Here is a 16,350-nt window from a genome sequence, read left to right on the forward strand (position 1 = left end):
GTTTTATTCTGTCGTACTATCCAATGCAAGAAAATGAGCAAAATCTTTCTTCATAATATGCCTCCCTTGGGAGTAAATGGTGACTAGAGTTGAAAAAGTATTGTTCTCTGAACAGAGGATGCAATATTTTGATACAAGTGAATACCACAGATTTCTATCTAAATTCCTGGCCTCCCTTATAAAACTGAAAACAAAATGTATTTTTTATATAAATTAAAATTAAAAAAAGCCCAAAGAAATTTATAGTGGATTGCTACTATCTTATGCATTTTGAACTGCTCAACTTTGCTTCCCCTGGGAGCATTCCCATATGGAGGAAGAGCTGAATGTTTTAAGGACAGAAATTGAAGATTGTTTCACAAAAAGCACAGTTAAGAAAAGGTTAAACAATTTAAGAGTGATTAAAATGTTTATTTTTTGAATTTGTTTCCCTCCTATGTCTAACTTCTGAAAGGGAATCAAAATCCTTTACTAGTGCTTATAAAAAAAAAACACTTGTCTTTGCATTCAGAGATTTCAGATTAATTTAAGGAAGAGAAGACAGAATCAATGACAGCTATAGAAAAATCTGTGTCTATTTTGTTAGATTAACAGACTCCAGAGGAATCCCCCTGAAGAACAAGGAGTAAGACCTACTTTGTATCAGTACTCTCTGCCACCACAGGAACCCACCCAGAGGCTTTTCTGCAAGAAAAGAAAAAAAAAAAAGAAAAAAAAAAAGAAAAAATAGGTCTTGCTCCTTTCCAATCACAACTCAGGGTTCTCAACAGGCTAGGTTGCTCAAAAAAAGTCCAGTTTTGTTGGAAAGTATAGTAAATCAAGTTCATTTACACCCAGGTCCTGGAGGACCTGCTTTAAAACCTGGAGTAAACCAACATGCAAATCTCTCATTGACTTCAAAAGTAGAAAAGGTTCCAAGAAATTGTTTTGACAGAAAGATTTTTGTTAACTATTCTTCTTCAGAGTAACTTTATTCTTTTGTAAGTGTCTGAGTCCCCAAGTAACTGACAGATTGCCATACTAAAACTTGAACCAGATATCAGATACAAAAACTAGTCCCAGATGCATGTTGTTCTGTGTAAGTGAATTTTGAATCAAGAACCGAAGAACTGTACAGAGAAAATAGGATTCCAATATAGTCTTTAGAGCTATAGTTCTTAGTTCTTCCAACTGTAGCTACTAACCAGAAATACTTGTTTTCTATCAGAAATCCAGTACTTATGGTATCTTTTTAAATTAAGTTCCACTTTATAAAACTTTACTACATAAAGTCAAAAGACTTTTCAGTGTTTCATAAGCTAAATAATATATTTATAATAGAAACGGATATTAATCAGTTTAACCGGATTTTAATTACCAGGATCTTTGACATAAATGGGACATAATATATTTAAGAGTTATGTCTTAGCTCTAGTCTCTTATCCGTCATGTAATACAGACTTAAAACTTTCAATGTGTTTTTTCATCAGCTGAGTGTGTAGAATATATTCTGAGAGTCCTTTGATGTACCACTCACATGAACATCAGGAAAGAGATTCTAGACAGAGTTCCAGACAGTGGACCAAAGATAACCCTCAAAAATCCTAGAATACAGTCACCCTGAATTACATGACAAATTATCCCAGTGCAACTTTGCTTATTTCTCACCTCACTTTTACCAACTAAAAACCTCCCACACCTCCTCTAATATACAGCTGTGGTGGATTAACCTTGGAGGAAGGCCAAACTCCTATCCAGCTGGTTTCATCAGCAGGAAAAAAAAAAAGAAAAAATGAAAGAAAGAAAAGAAAACAGAACATCTTAAAAAACAAACAAGCAAACAAACAAACAACAACAACAACAACAACAACAACAACAAAAACAGGATGAGAAAGCTCACGGACTGAGATACAGGCAGGAATATTGCTTACCAATTACTGTCATAAGCAAGAGTGACTCAACACTCGACTTGGGGAAAATTAATTTATTTTATTGCCCATTAAAGTAAATTTGGGTAGTGAGAAACAAGGGCTAAAACAACACCAGTCCTCCTCCCTTTCTCAGGCCCAGTTCCACCCCACATTTCCTGCAAAAGCTGAGGAGTACAGCCAGATTCTCTCTTCTGCTTTCTCTGGTCCCGATATGGGTTCTCTGAAAGCTGCACTGGATATCTGCTGTGGCCATCACACCGCTCCAGCTCCCACCAGGACCTTGAGCCACATGGATGCAGACATGATCAGCCCACGGTGGCCCCTACTTCCTCCGACAAAGTTCTCCAGCACCCAGTGCAGTGGCTGTAAAAGATGTGAGGTTTTTCCTTTGGGATTTGGGTATGGATGGGTGTGAGGCTTCCTTTGTCACCCACCGCAGTTCACTGAGAAGATGAGCCTCAGAAAGCAAGAAACACCTAAAGTTATGAAAGCTTCAGCTGTAATTTGTTTTTAACAGCCTTACCATGAATTTCTTCTTCCTGTATATGTGTAATCTGAGCTATGTTGCTTGCTGGCTTCATAGCATCTCTGAGAAGACACAAAACTTTCACCCTGCTTTGAGTTTGAGACATTCTGGTTGCCCAGAGCAAGATTTCTACCTTACCTCCCAACCCCCATTTGATGTAACTGCTAATTACAGACTCCATTTCAGACATGTTCTTACTGTTTAGATGAAATATGGGGTAGAGGGGGAACACACTAAAACTTCATTTCAGCTCTGTGATGAGTGCAGAATGAGTCAAGATATCCATCAGCCACCATGACACCAACAGGCCATGATGTGAGAAACAAAGGATTTTGTTTTGTTTTGTTTTGTTTTCAGTAGAGAATTACTTTTCTGTATTCCAAGGTAGTTGTGCAGTCACAATAAGGAGAAATGCTAAGTATATAAGTGGACAGTAGAAGGCCTCACTATTCCAAAATAAGGTAGAAGCTTGAGAAAAACAGGATGACCAATGTGAGAACAGTAAAACAAAGATAACGGGTTCTCAAAATATAAGAAAGGAGAAAATAAAGGGTTGAAAAAAAAGAAAAAATTTACATATATGGTATAGAGGAGCATCGAGTAGCTTGTGAACCAGTAGTTCTCAGCCAATGAGGAAACAGAGGAGGTGATCAGGATTCAGGTAATAGGGAATAAAAGGTTATGTTTTGTTTACTAAAATGCACTCCTGATTGACAGGATGCCCACCATTGCAATTGCGAATAAAATAGCTTCACAGAAGATCCTGTCTGAAGAAAATTATTTGAGATGTTTCTCACACTGAGCAGGGAGAAGCCATCAGGGACAGCCAGGCTGACAGGCCTGGCAAGTACTCTCCTAAGGTTTTAAGACTGTTCCCTGGAAACAAACAAACAAACAAACAAAAAAAACAAAACAGGCAAGTTATGCTTTCTCACCTCTTCCTTCAGGCCCAAGGGAAGTTTGTTATGTGAAAAAGGTCAGGTCCCTAATGAAGTTAATCCACATTGTCAGTTTTCTTAGACAGCAACTCCATGTACCGTAATATTGTACCATTAAAAATGATTACTTTGCAGCAGTTGGCTTAATGTAACTACTTGCGGGGCAATAGCTTGGCAGGAAAGGGCCACTGGCCATAAAAAGCATTATATTAGAAATCCATAATAAAATTATAAAATCTTTTCAGCAGCAGAGTCAAAGATATATATCTTGTCTAAAACAAAATATTTGTATATTTGTTTACATGATGTTGGCTCTTGTTCTTAATTGCATTGCTTGGTCCAGGACTTAGATCATTTTTCTCCCTCATATGAACACATAATAATAATGGATTATTATTATTATTTTTTTCACTATTTTTTAAATGTCACTCTTTATATGTTAGTATGTAGTTGCATAAATAATTGCATGAGAAAAACCATGTCCTTTTAAAAAGCTTGGCCTTCTTTGCAATATTGAGAATATAAATTCTGGTTACCATATCTTGAATTCCCAGAGTAGCAAATTAAAGTACTAAGCCATCTAAAAACAAAAATATCAACAACAAAAATAAAAAAAAAAAATAAATAAAAGGTTTGAAAAGATTGTTGGGTGCTGATATTTTTACTGGGTTGTTTCACTGATCTTATTCATGTTGTTTCCTTTTTCTTCTCTGCTCCTCTCTGCCAAAAGCTGTCCGTGAATATCTTCTATTTCCTTTGTACTTTGTTTTCCTGCTGGTTTGGGGTTGAGGCATGGAGGGGTTAGTTTTTCTAGAAAGGTTACTTCCATGAAAGAAAGCTCCCTGTCATCCCCTTATGTAGACCAAGAGGAAATTGATTTCAGTCCTTCCCTGTAATGTAGACTCTGGGGTTTTAATCTTTCTGCTTTGATTATAAGGAACTAGTCCCTAGTGTCCTACCTATTTTTCAGTTTCTCCTCTTAACCCCCTGAGTTCATGACTTCTTTCTAAGTGAAGTTCCCTATATTCTTTTAATTTTTGAGAAGTTGAGACAAGGTACTATGACTATCTCTAAATAAATGTTCCTTCTCTCTTCAAACTTCTCACCAAGGGCAATTTAAAGTTATGATTCCCATGGAAAAAGTTGGAATCCAAAGTAATTAGCATTCTAGAACCACAAAAGAAAAAGTCTGACTTTAAGGCAAAGACATTGATTTGTTTCATTTTCATCCACTACAATTTGTAGCCAAAAAATTATATATTTGGAGTTCTATGCATATATACAATGTTGAAGAACAGAAGAATATGTTTAGCATAAAGTTCTGAGATTTGAACTGCAATTTGATGAACAGTCATGTATCCTTAGGCGGTGTTCAAATCCATTACACTTTTTTTTCCACGTAAGTTATTCACCTGTTGTCGCGTTAAGGGGTGTAGCTGATTAACCTTTACGGGTCAGGTCGGATTCAGGGTACTGAACCAGTTGGACATTCACCAAAAACACATTAACTGTCTGGGGGTCCAGTCAGACATTCACCATCAACGCATTAACGGTCTGGGGGTCCGTTCAGACATTCACCAAAAATGCATTAACTGTCTGGGGGTCTGGTTGGATTCAGAACACTGAACTATCACGGATAACCACCCTCACCCTCGTTGCACTTAATGAGAGCTATCACAATGCAATCAAGTATGGTTTATTACAGCAACAGATAATCAGGTTCTTTTGGATTGCTGGTGATAGTGACTGTCTGCAAAAGCAAGCTAGTATGCATAAAATACACAGGTGTTATAGGTGTTGTAGGTGTTACAGATGTTACAGGTGTTACAGATGTTACAGGTGTTACAGGTGTCACAGGTGCGCAGCCTAGAAATAAACGCGTTAAAAGGATCAAAGACTCTATAGAGATTTATAAGCAAGTATTCAGATCTCACCCAAAGGCGTCCCAATGGGGGGGGAAGAGAGGCTCAGCCCGTCGACTGATCCCAGGAGTCAGGAGGTCCTAAGGATGTTGTATTTCCTCGGGATGGTATCTTCCTTCCTGATTTCCTGACGGTGGTATCTTCCCTAACATCTCCTCTCTCTTGGGCCAATTTATATGATTTTCTATTTTTTAGGTGGAGCTAGAGTGGCTCTAGTCAAGCATATCTTAGTTATGATTGGTGTAAAGTTCTCCAGTCTCTGTTTAAAGTAATAGGCTCCAAGAAATTCAGAGCGCATACTTAGTGAGGGGTGGTCGCACCTTGGAGGCGGGTAGCTTTTGGGATGGAGGTGTGTTTTGGTATTATAATGATATTATAATGAGCAAAAAGTACACTAGGGTACAGCATTTGTCAAAACATGACAGCTCTTTGGCTCAGGGTGGCAAAAAGTGCAGCTTTGTGCACAAGAACAATCGAGGCCCCACCTGATTACAGAGCCTAGCCGTGGTGTCTCCACTCCACTCTACACTCCGTGCTGTTCCTTAGAGCTAGCACACCAAGTTTCCCCAGCGTGATAGCATCTAAGGTTGGGAGCCTAGGGAACGCTCAGGTAATGCAGTTATGCCCTACCCTGCAAGCCTCTTCAATGCTGTACCTTTTCCTTAAAAATGTGAAGGTTAGTTTTATTTTCCTAGTTACTTCAGGCAATTACACCACATAATCCACCCCGTGACTATAGTCACTCAAGCTTCACGACAGTTGGAATATGTCGTGGATATCACAGACATTCTCAGAATGAGGTTTATCGAGTGTATGTACATTGTGTAGGGATGCTAAACGTTTCATCATAAACCAGAGTTTAACATACAAACTAATTGTCAGTATGAAACATAATACAGTGAGTATTAACAGAACAATGACAGGGTGAAGCATCTTGTTGAAGATTCCTGTGGCAGCTGGTGACCATCCAAACAAAGTGTCCCACCAACCATGTCTCTCATCTCTCTTTACTCTTTCCATCACTCGATGTATTTCTTGTGCATCATGGTGGACAGTAATCAGAGTCTTTTGTCCATTTTCTTGGACTTGTGTCATCAGCCGCTTCAAGTCCTCATGTACCAGCAATTTCTTCACCAAGGTAAGGTTCATTCCAATAGGAATAGGCAGCAGTTCATGAAGCAGAATATAATTAGATGCCATAAGTTGATAAGAAGTGACACGAGCTGAGTATTTAAAATCACATCCTAGAATTTTGGTAAAATTGCAAACACAAACATTAGAGTGATTACTGGTATCTATCACTGTATTATCTACAACTATAGAATCACAATGAGTTCTCATGCAAACACAACCTTTCCCAATATATACAAGTACAGTTTCAAGAGTTTCATTAGGATGTATCTCAAAGTGGCAAATATTTTGCTTAGTGTCAATACAAATGTCTTGGGCATGCAAAATACATGTATTTAAATCAATTGTTTGCCACTTTCCTTCCTTTTGATGGGCCCATACTTTATGCTCTTTAGGATAAAGTATAGTTCCATTATGATTGAGTCCTAATGCAATGATTGGATATACGTTGTATATGGTGGCATTACTTATAGTAAGTATAAAGGCAACAATTTTATCATTTTCTGCATAATGGGTAAAGTTGACTAATTGCCACCATGCTTGAAACTCTTTTTCAAATTCTGAAGCATTATTCCAAATCAATTTTCGAATTTCAGTGGGCAAAGTTCCTCCTTCTCCCTCTCTAATAATAGCTGCTGCTACAGATTGTATCTATAACTGCTCTTGGATACAGTTCAAGGCAAGGGAGGTATTGCCTTGGGCTTTTCCAAGGGCATTTACAATTAATTGATGATCATTTTCCTCACTTTGTTCCCAATGGGGCAAAACATCTGATAGAAGCCATTGATTTGCTCCTAAAGCCAATAAGGATGATTTTAATGGTTGTTCCAGTCTCCTTAGATCATCTGTAGTAGCAGTTATTCTACTCATTAAGACCTCATCATCATTGCTATTTAATATACCTAATCCTGTCCCTAATAACCCGGTTGCATCCCATGGCCCTCTTTTAGGGACCAACTAGGGTCAAAGAGAATTTGTTGTTGAATTATGTAAGGGTCTGTATTGAAGATGGAAGGAGTTAGACCAATGGGAGGCTGAGTCGGTTTGTTTTCAAATATCTGCAGGGGCAGAGGCTTCTTATACTTTGACCATGAATTCAAATAGTAATTCTGTGCCTCTGTAACCCCAAAGACAGTACACAAATATAGGTTTGGTGAAAGTAAAATTGTTTCAGTTATTTTGGAAACTGTCTTATTTTCAGTAGACCGATTATAAGTGGATCGGTTAGTTATTCGGCAACCAATTTGTATTGTCTGTCCAGACATGGCTTGAAGTTCAGCCATTCTTAGAGAATTGTTCCAACTCCATTCATCTTTTGAAAATATTTTGTTTCCATGTAGAACTGAAGTAGAGAGATTTAGGTCCTTTCTGTTTTGAGATGTTCCAGTGACTGTGCTATACTGTGACAATACATGGTTAAATGCCATGGTGAAACACCTCAGCTCCATGAACAGCCACAGTAGCTAAGTTTCCTTTAAGGTCTGTAATTGCATCAAGGTCAGGGTAAAGCACAGCATTATTAATCCGAACTATTGATTCGTCATCTTCCAGCCGTCCATATACAGTTTGCTCAGGGTTCCCATAAACACAAAAGAAAATAAAATATGCTCGGTTGTATTCAACCGGCAGGGTTAGAAAGAAGGTGAAATAGCAATCTTTGATTTCCCATGCATAGAAATATTTGGGAGTAGTTAGCATTATTACTACTGTTAGATACACAGAGGGCTTTCACTATCTCTGCCATGTTTGGAACTGCAGCAGTCAAAGGTGTAGTGTTAGCATTCAACTGTCTGTAATCCACTGTAAAATGCCATTGCCTGGTTGGTTTCTTTACTGGCCACACCAGTGAATTGTAAGATGAATGGGTCCTTTTAATAATGTCTCTTTTTTCCAATTCTGTTACCACCCGAGGAGCGGCTGAGGGAGCTGGGATTGTTCAGCCTGGAGAAAAGAAGGCTCAGAGGCGACCTTATTGCTCTCTACACATACCTTAAAGGAGGCTGTAGCGGGGTGGGGGTTGGTCTGTTCTCCCACGTGCCTGGTGACAGGATGAGGGGAAATGGGCTAACATTGCACCAGGGGAGTTTTAGGTTGGATGTTAGGAAGAACTTCTTTACTGAAAGGGCTGTTAAACATTGGAACAGGCTGCCCAGGGAAGTGGTGGAGTCACTATCCCTGGAGGTCTTTAAAAGACATTTAGATGCAGAGTTTAGGGATATGGTTTAGTGGAGGACTGTTAGTGTTAGGTCAGAGGTTGGACTCGATGATCTTGAGGTCTCTTCCAACCTAGAAATTCTGTGATTCTGTGATTCTCTCACTACATGAGGACGGATTAATAGCTAAAACAAGATACAAGTCAAAACAAAAGCACACCCACTGATTTCACCTAACAGGAAATTAATGCCTGATGACTAGCCATGGAACCATCTTTTCAATCTTGTTTTCAATCTTGTTTTCTCAAGGAACACAGAAAATTCCCAGGGGGTTGAGCAGTACAAACTTACTTTGTCTGCCAGTCTCCATGGATAGCCCACTCACTCATTAGCTGGCTGACTCCCTGGAAACAGGCTGGGAAGCAGCAATTCTACAGGAAGAACCAAATGCAGAGGCAGAGAGTTAATTTTAAGAGCTGGCTTTTGCCTGCAAGTCATCACTTATTGGAATAGTGGGAATCGATGATACTGCACTATGGGCTTAGGTAGCATGGTGATAAAAGTCCATCGTGACTTAAAAAAATCTCAAAGTCCATCATAAAGTAAAAGAGTGTATTCAGATTCTGTTTTACAAGCCTGTGTGCATTCATGAATGTTTTGTGGTACTTCTCTGCTGTATTTTTTATGCCTGGTTGTTTAGGTTTAATGGCTGAACACTGCAATTTGGCCATATATATACACTACTTTAGGTAGAAGATTTCTGCTTACAATAAAGCTTGATAAACAGCTAGAGAACAGTTTTCTTCCTACATTTGACTTAAAATACCCAATTTCCTTCCTCCACCCCCCCCAGGAGAAATTCATAAACTCAGGAATAACAGAATTGTCTTAGAAAAATCATTCCAATTACTGAATTCACTTATCTTTTTCAAGTGTACCAGGCTTGTGGAAAAGTAACTAGAACAACTCTGAACTGGGACTTAGTTTTGTAGATGTTGTTTTTTATTAATCCTCTTTATTAATCCTTCTTTCTCATATTCTAACAATGACTAAAAATCCAACCGTACCATTTGCTAATTAACTGAGAGGTTTTCAGGCCTGTACATTTCAGATCAGATGTACATAGTTACACTTCTGTATAAGGCCAGATGCCTCCACTGATAGTTTTGCCATTTTATTCATTTGCTGGTGAAAGATATACACTGAATACAATGGGTGGCTTCAGCTCACTTCTCCAGAGTTGTTCTTCCAATTTACATGGAATACCCAAGTACCTTTCAGAGTATTAATCCATTTTATACTCAAAGCTACTTCCATCTCTGATTCCTTCTTAAACAGAGTAAATAAGACATTATAAGTCACAAATTAGTGACATGCTTCGACACTTAAGTTATACCTTGTACAAATCCTTTTCCATAGACTTTTCCAATTGGAATAGTGACAGGCCTTTACAGTAATACAGTGACAATGGGCATTCAGAGCTCAGCATGCCATGCAGAAGTCTGTGGCACACTCAGGATCTGAGGCTCCAATCTTGTCATTTTCCTTTGTCAATGTTAGGCATATTTTCTCTTCAGAAAGTTGGGAGGATGAAATTTAACCACCTGAAAGTTAGTGTTTATTTAATGAAGTGTGGAACGTTGAAAACCTCTCAGCTTTGCTCTCCTCTTGCTTTCATTCTAATAAGTCCTTCTCCTTTAACTACTTTGGAAGACAAGGACAACCTGTGTTGGTCTTACTTATCTAAATATATTTCTTAATTCTATGCAGAAAGATCAGAAATGTTAGGTAGTTGAGTAGTATTGCTAATGATGTTGACAAAGGGTTCATTAATAATAAAAATTACAGAATCACAGAATCACAGAATTTCTAGGTTGGAAGAGACCTCAAGATCATTGAGGCCTACCTCTGACCTAACGCTAACAATTCCCACTAAACCATATCCCTAAGCTCTACATCTAAACGTCTTTTGAAGACTTCCAGGGATGGTGACTCCACAACTTCCCTGGGCAGCCTGTTCCAGTGTCTAACAACCCTTTCAGTAAAGAAGTTCTTCTTAACATCTAACCTAAAACTCCCCTGGCGCAACTTTAGCCCATTCCCCCTCATCCTGTCACCAGGCACATAGGAGAACAGGCCAACCCCCACCTCACTACAGCCTCCCTTGAGGTACCTATGGAGAGCGATAAGGTCGCCCCTGAGCCTCCTCTTCTCCAGGCTGAACAAGCCCAGCTCCCTCAGCCGCTCCTCGTAGGACTTGTTCTCCAGGCCCCTCACCAGCTTCATCGCCCTTCTCTGCACCCGCTCAAGCACCTCGATGTCCGTCTTGTAGCGAGGGGCCCAAAACTGAACACAGTACTCGAGGTGCGGCCTCACCAGAGCTGAGTACAGGGGGACGATCACCTCCCTAGCCCTGCTGGTCACACTGTTCCTGATACAAGCCAGGATGCCGTTGGCCTTCTTGGCCACCTGAGCACACTGCTGGCTCATATTCAGTTGACTATCCACCATCACTCCCAGGTCCTTCTCTGCCAGGCAGCTCTCCAACCATTCCTCTCCCAGTCTGTAGCTCTGCTTGGGGTTATTGCGCCCCAGGTGCAGGACCTGACACTTGGCCTTGTTGAACTTCATGCAGTTGACCTCAGCCCATCGGTGCAGCCTATCCAGATCCTCCTGCAGAGCTTTCCTACCCTCAAGCAGATCAACACACGCACCTAACTTGGTGTCATCTGCGAACTTACTGAGGGTGCACTCAATGCCCTCATCCAGATCATCGATGAAGATATGCAAGAGGACCGGCCCCAGCACCGAGCCCTGGGGGATGCCACTAGTGACTGGCCTCCAACTGGACTTGACTCCATTCACCACGACTCTTTGAGCCCGGCTATCCAGCCAGTTTCTAACCCAACGAAGCATGCGCCAGTCCAAGCCATGAGCAGACAGTTTCTTGAGGAGAATGCTGTGGGAGACGGTGTCAAAAGCCTTGCTGAAGTCAAGGTAGACCACATCCACAGCCTTTCCCTCATCCACCCAGCGCGTCACTTTGTCATAGAATGAGATCAGGTTCGTCACGCAGGATCTGCCTTTTATAAACCCATGCTGACTGGGCCTGATCGCCTGCTTGCCCTGCAAGTGCTGCGTGATGACTCTCAGGAGGATCTGCTCCATGAGCTTCCCTGGTACTGAGGTCAAACTGACAGGCCTGTAGTTTCCCGGGTCTGCCCTCCGGCCCTTCTTGTAGATGGGCATCACATTTGCTAGCCGCCAGTCAAGCAAATTGTGACAAAAATTTTGTCACAAAAATTGTGACAAGATTTTTTTTTCTTGGTGTTTTTAAACCAAGAAGTTGCTTAAGGTTGTAGCGAAAACCCAAATTATCTCACAAATAACTGTACATAACAATCCTAGTCTGTGTGTTTGGACAGAATGCACTTGAACTAATGTTTTTCTACACTGTGTTAGTAACCAGTGACAATATGCCCAATTCCCAAAGCAGTGGTGGTAATGACAAAGAACATAACTGTTAAATTAAAATAAATTAACCTTTTAATCTTGAATACACTTGCTGATAGTTTTGTTATACACACACTGTAATTATTGCACAGCAAGGGCCTGTTCACTCAGGTGGAATAATGGACGAGGATGAATAGTTTTCTAATATGTCTTTCCTCCTCCTCCTGATGTTATTCTTGTACTGGTCTGGGAAACCCTGATTTTAATTTTTAACTTTGCAGATACATGTTGTCAAATTTCCATTGCTCTTGACAAGCACTGGATTACGAAGATGCATAAATATACACAGGATTCCACTAAACTTTACATGGCAGTAAATATTTAGTTCACAGTCAGCCCAGAGTTAAAGAAGCTAATGCAAGTAAAATGCATCTTATATATAAAATAATCTTATGTACATTAAGAATTTTATTTTATTTTGAAATTAGTGAGAGTTATGTTTCAAAGCGTGAATTTTGACCTTGAGCGACAGCCCCCAGGATACCTGTTCTTATTTTTGAGGAAGTCCAACATATGAGTATACCCTGTAATTGTTGGTCATGGACTTACATAATAAATTGGAGCGCTGTTTTTGAATGCAGAATGCCCCAGACTGACAATTTCCAGTTTGTCAGCTTACAATGACCTGTGATTCCTAAGGTCACAGTCAGGCTGAGGTTTCCTGGTTTTTTGTTGTAAAGCTGTGTTTTTTAAAATCTGAAGAGCCTCAGTTGTTGCAGAACCGGTCATTTTGTCTCAAAAGGAAGGGAATGGAAAAAATCATTAGCCACCAGAAGTTTCTGTATCATGGATTCAACAGCACATAACTATTGAAAGTTATTTGCATCCATTTTCAGTTTTTCCCTTAGGCAAAGTTACGTTCTAGAATGCTTCCTCCAGGTATGGAAGTTTCATACATAGTAACTTTTTGACAGAAATCTGCTAATGTATTGAATAAAAACAGCATGCCATCTGACATAGGTGATGCTTGACCTGCACACCACTGGCTGAAGAAAAAAATATAGGACAGTAACACTATGCTTGCTCTGGTTCACTTTTCTCTAGGTATCTGTTGCTAGCCTCTTTTGGACTGTAGTGGGTTTACATGGCAAGGTTTTGGCAGCAGGTGACTGCAGGGGTGGCCTCTGTGAGAAGAATCCAGCAGCTGCCCCATGTTAGATATGGGCCAGTTTCAGCCACGTCCAAAGAGACCCACCACTACCTGGAACTGAGCCAATAAGTGATGTTGTTTACGCCTCTGTGAGAGCAAATTTAAGAAAGGGGAAAAAAAAACTGCTGCGCTACTGCAGCTGGGAGAGCAAGGAGTGAGAAACAGCCTTGCAGCCCCCAAGGTGAGTGCAGCAGGAGGGCAGGAAGTGCTTCAGGCATTCAGCAGCAGTTCCCCTGTGGCCTGTGGAGAGGCCCCTGGTGGAGCAGGCTGTCCCCCTGCAGCTCATGGGTCCCACATGGTGCAGATCTCCACACTGCAGCCCCACCATGGGTGGAGGAGTCCCCGGTGGAGCAGGTGGATGTGGCCTGGAGGAGGCTGTGGCCCATGTAGAGCCCCCACAGTAGCAGGCCCCGGGCCGGAGCTGCAGCCCGTGGAGAAGAGCCCACGCAGGAGCAGGGGATCTGTGGGGAGCTGCCGCCTGTGGGGGACCAATGCTGGAGCAGTTTGCTCCTGAAGGGTGGATGGACCCTGTGGTACGGATCCAGATGGGAACAGCTATACTTTAAAAAAAAAAAAAAAAAAAGGTACATATTTCTTCTAACTCTTGTGTGTCTTGTAGAAAACTCATTGTGATGTCAAGAAAGTGCATTTCATTACCTAAAATCTGAACTCTTTCTGATTTTGTTCTGGACTTTGGGACTACAGAGCTGCACAGTATATGAAAAAGAAAACATAAAAGCAAAAATCTCTGTATTGTACAGATTTAAGAAGTAAGACTGAAACATGGATATAATGAAAAGCTCTGGGAAAAATGTGCAATATTGACTAAACCCACATTTCAACAGAGAGTTCACTGACACTCACCACCAGGATCAAATGTGGTGTAGAGTCCACATGGACACCAGGGTTCTTTCAGGATCAGTTACTGCTGCTACTTTATTGATGACGTGACTTCATTATCTGTGTTGCATCCCCATACCAAGGACAGGTTCCCTTCTTATACCATTCACCCCCCAGCAGTCCTTTTCCACTAACTATTCCTTGATGAACAACTTTGCCTGGCAACAGCAAACACCCAGCAACTTCCACGCCTTAACGGCTGGAGAGCAAGGAACCTGAGACGACAAGGTGTCTCCTGAATCACCCTTCTTTGATCCCCCTACACTCTTTGCAATCCTGATGGCCTCATCATTAAGAGCCCCATGTTATCACCAACCACGGGGCTTGTCAACCCCCATGGCCACACTCCCACAAAATGTCATATAGGTACCTTGCAAACTCGATAGATAGTTTTCATCCTAATAATATTTAAACAAGCAATAAATCTGTTTCCCATGAAGAATTTTTTAGTGGAAATTAGCAAAAGTAATGAATCCAGTTGGTTTGTGCTGTATCAACTGGAGTTTCAAATGTGCTCCAGAACAGCACAGCATGCAAGCTAATAGCACAAATCACTTGTGCCTGTAATTGTAGTGAAAAGAGATTTGATGAAGGTTGGCAAAATTAGAAACAACAATTCAAGCATCCTTGTGATAAAAACTCTTGAGTTATATTCCATATATATATATTTATATAGAATATATATATATATATATATATAAACATTAACATTTGGGAATGCAGCTGAACAGGAGGTTGGGAGTATCCATTTCCAAAGTTTGTGCCAACATCAATATAGGTAACTAACAGAGCTCTTTCTAGCCATAGTCTTTGTCCTTTATTACGCTATGAATCTTTCCATAGTCTGCTCTTCCCTCTAACTCCTAGATCAATTCCAGGAACACAGCTGTGTGGGAAAGGAATTGTCTCATGCTATTTGGGTGACAGTTGCAGCGAGTGAAACTAGTCGCCATGTCCAGGCTCACCTCTGTGTTGCTTTTGCAGTGCTAGGCATCCTAAAGGAAATAAAAGCTGACAATGGCCCAACCTATGGTAGTCACTCCCTTCAAACCTTTTTTCAGACTCAGGGTATCGACACATCACAGGAATTCCTCATTCCCCCACAGGTCAAGCCATTGTTGAGCAAACACATTGTACCTTGAAAGCACTGCTAAATAAATAAAAAGGTGGAGACACCCGGAAATACCACAGAACAGGTTGGGAGAGGCACTTTACGTAATGAATCACCTATCATTACCCTCTCCTCACAAAGAGGTACAGCCCATAATAAAACATTACAAAAATATGAATTCCACACTGTCACAGGTGCCACAATCAGAGCAGGCCTTAGTAATGGAAAAAAAAAAAAAAAAAAAAAAAAGAAATACAGGTTTTTGGGAGGGACCCCAGCCTCTAATAACTTGGGGTCGAGGATATACTTGTGTCTCCACAGGCCATGGACCAAGATGGGTACCAGCAAGGGGGGTAAGGCCTCCTGGTTGGCCTCCTCCTCACAATTGCCACTATCATTGGTTATTGCCAGCCCTGGGTCTCCATCCAACCATGCCACAACCTCTGGGTCATGCTCACCAACAAGACAGGACAAGAAGCAATGTGCCTGTCCCCGATTAGTGCTAACGACCTGTTTACAACATGTCTGGTGGGGAACCCTGCAGATAACAAAGACTGGACCATCTACTTACTGCAAGCACCCCTAGAGCCACAGGAATTAGATATCCTGGGATGTGTAACAGCAACAGCATGTGTAAGGTTCAATTGCTGGGGAAAAAACCAAATCATGAAACAAATGGTCAACACCACACTTGCTCCTTATTGCAATGCATCTCTTTGGTGTAATTATACAAAACTGTAATAGTATCATTCCTTGCGCCAGGAGCCGCTCTGCGCGGCTGTGGGATCAACTGTGGAATGGATGCCCCTAGGTGCACCCCGAGCATTTTCCTTGGAGGGGTCTCCACTCTTAGCTGCTCACCACGGGAATAGACAAGGAATTCCTGAAGCTGTGGACAAATTATTCTAAGTGATATTTTCTTGTGATATGAATGAGAAGTGGAAGAGGCCTCTTTGCATGATTGTATGATTGTGCTGTGCAAGTGAGATGCAGCAATGGTGCAAAGCAACATGCCTAGCGCTTGGTGGCTTTTTGACTGATGTAGATTCTAGTAGGCACACTACTCTACAATTGTAAGTCTGCACATGATTCTCAC

The sequence above is a fragment of the Aythya ferina genome (assembly GCF_964211825.1).
Source record: "Aythya ferina genome assembly, chromosome: Z".
Lineage (NCBI taxonomy): Eukaryota > Metazoa > Chordata > Aves > Anseriformes > Anatidae > Aythya > Aythya ferina.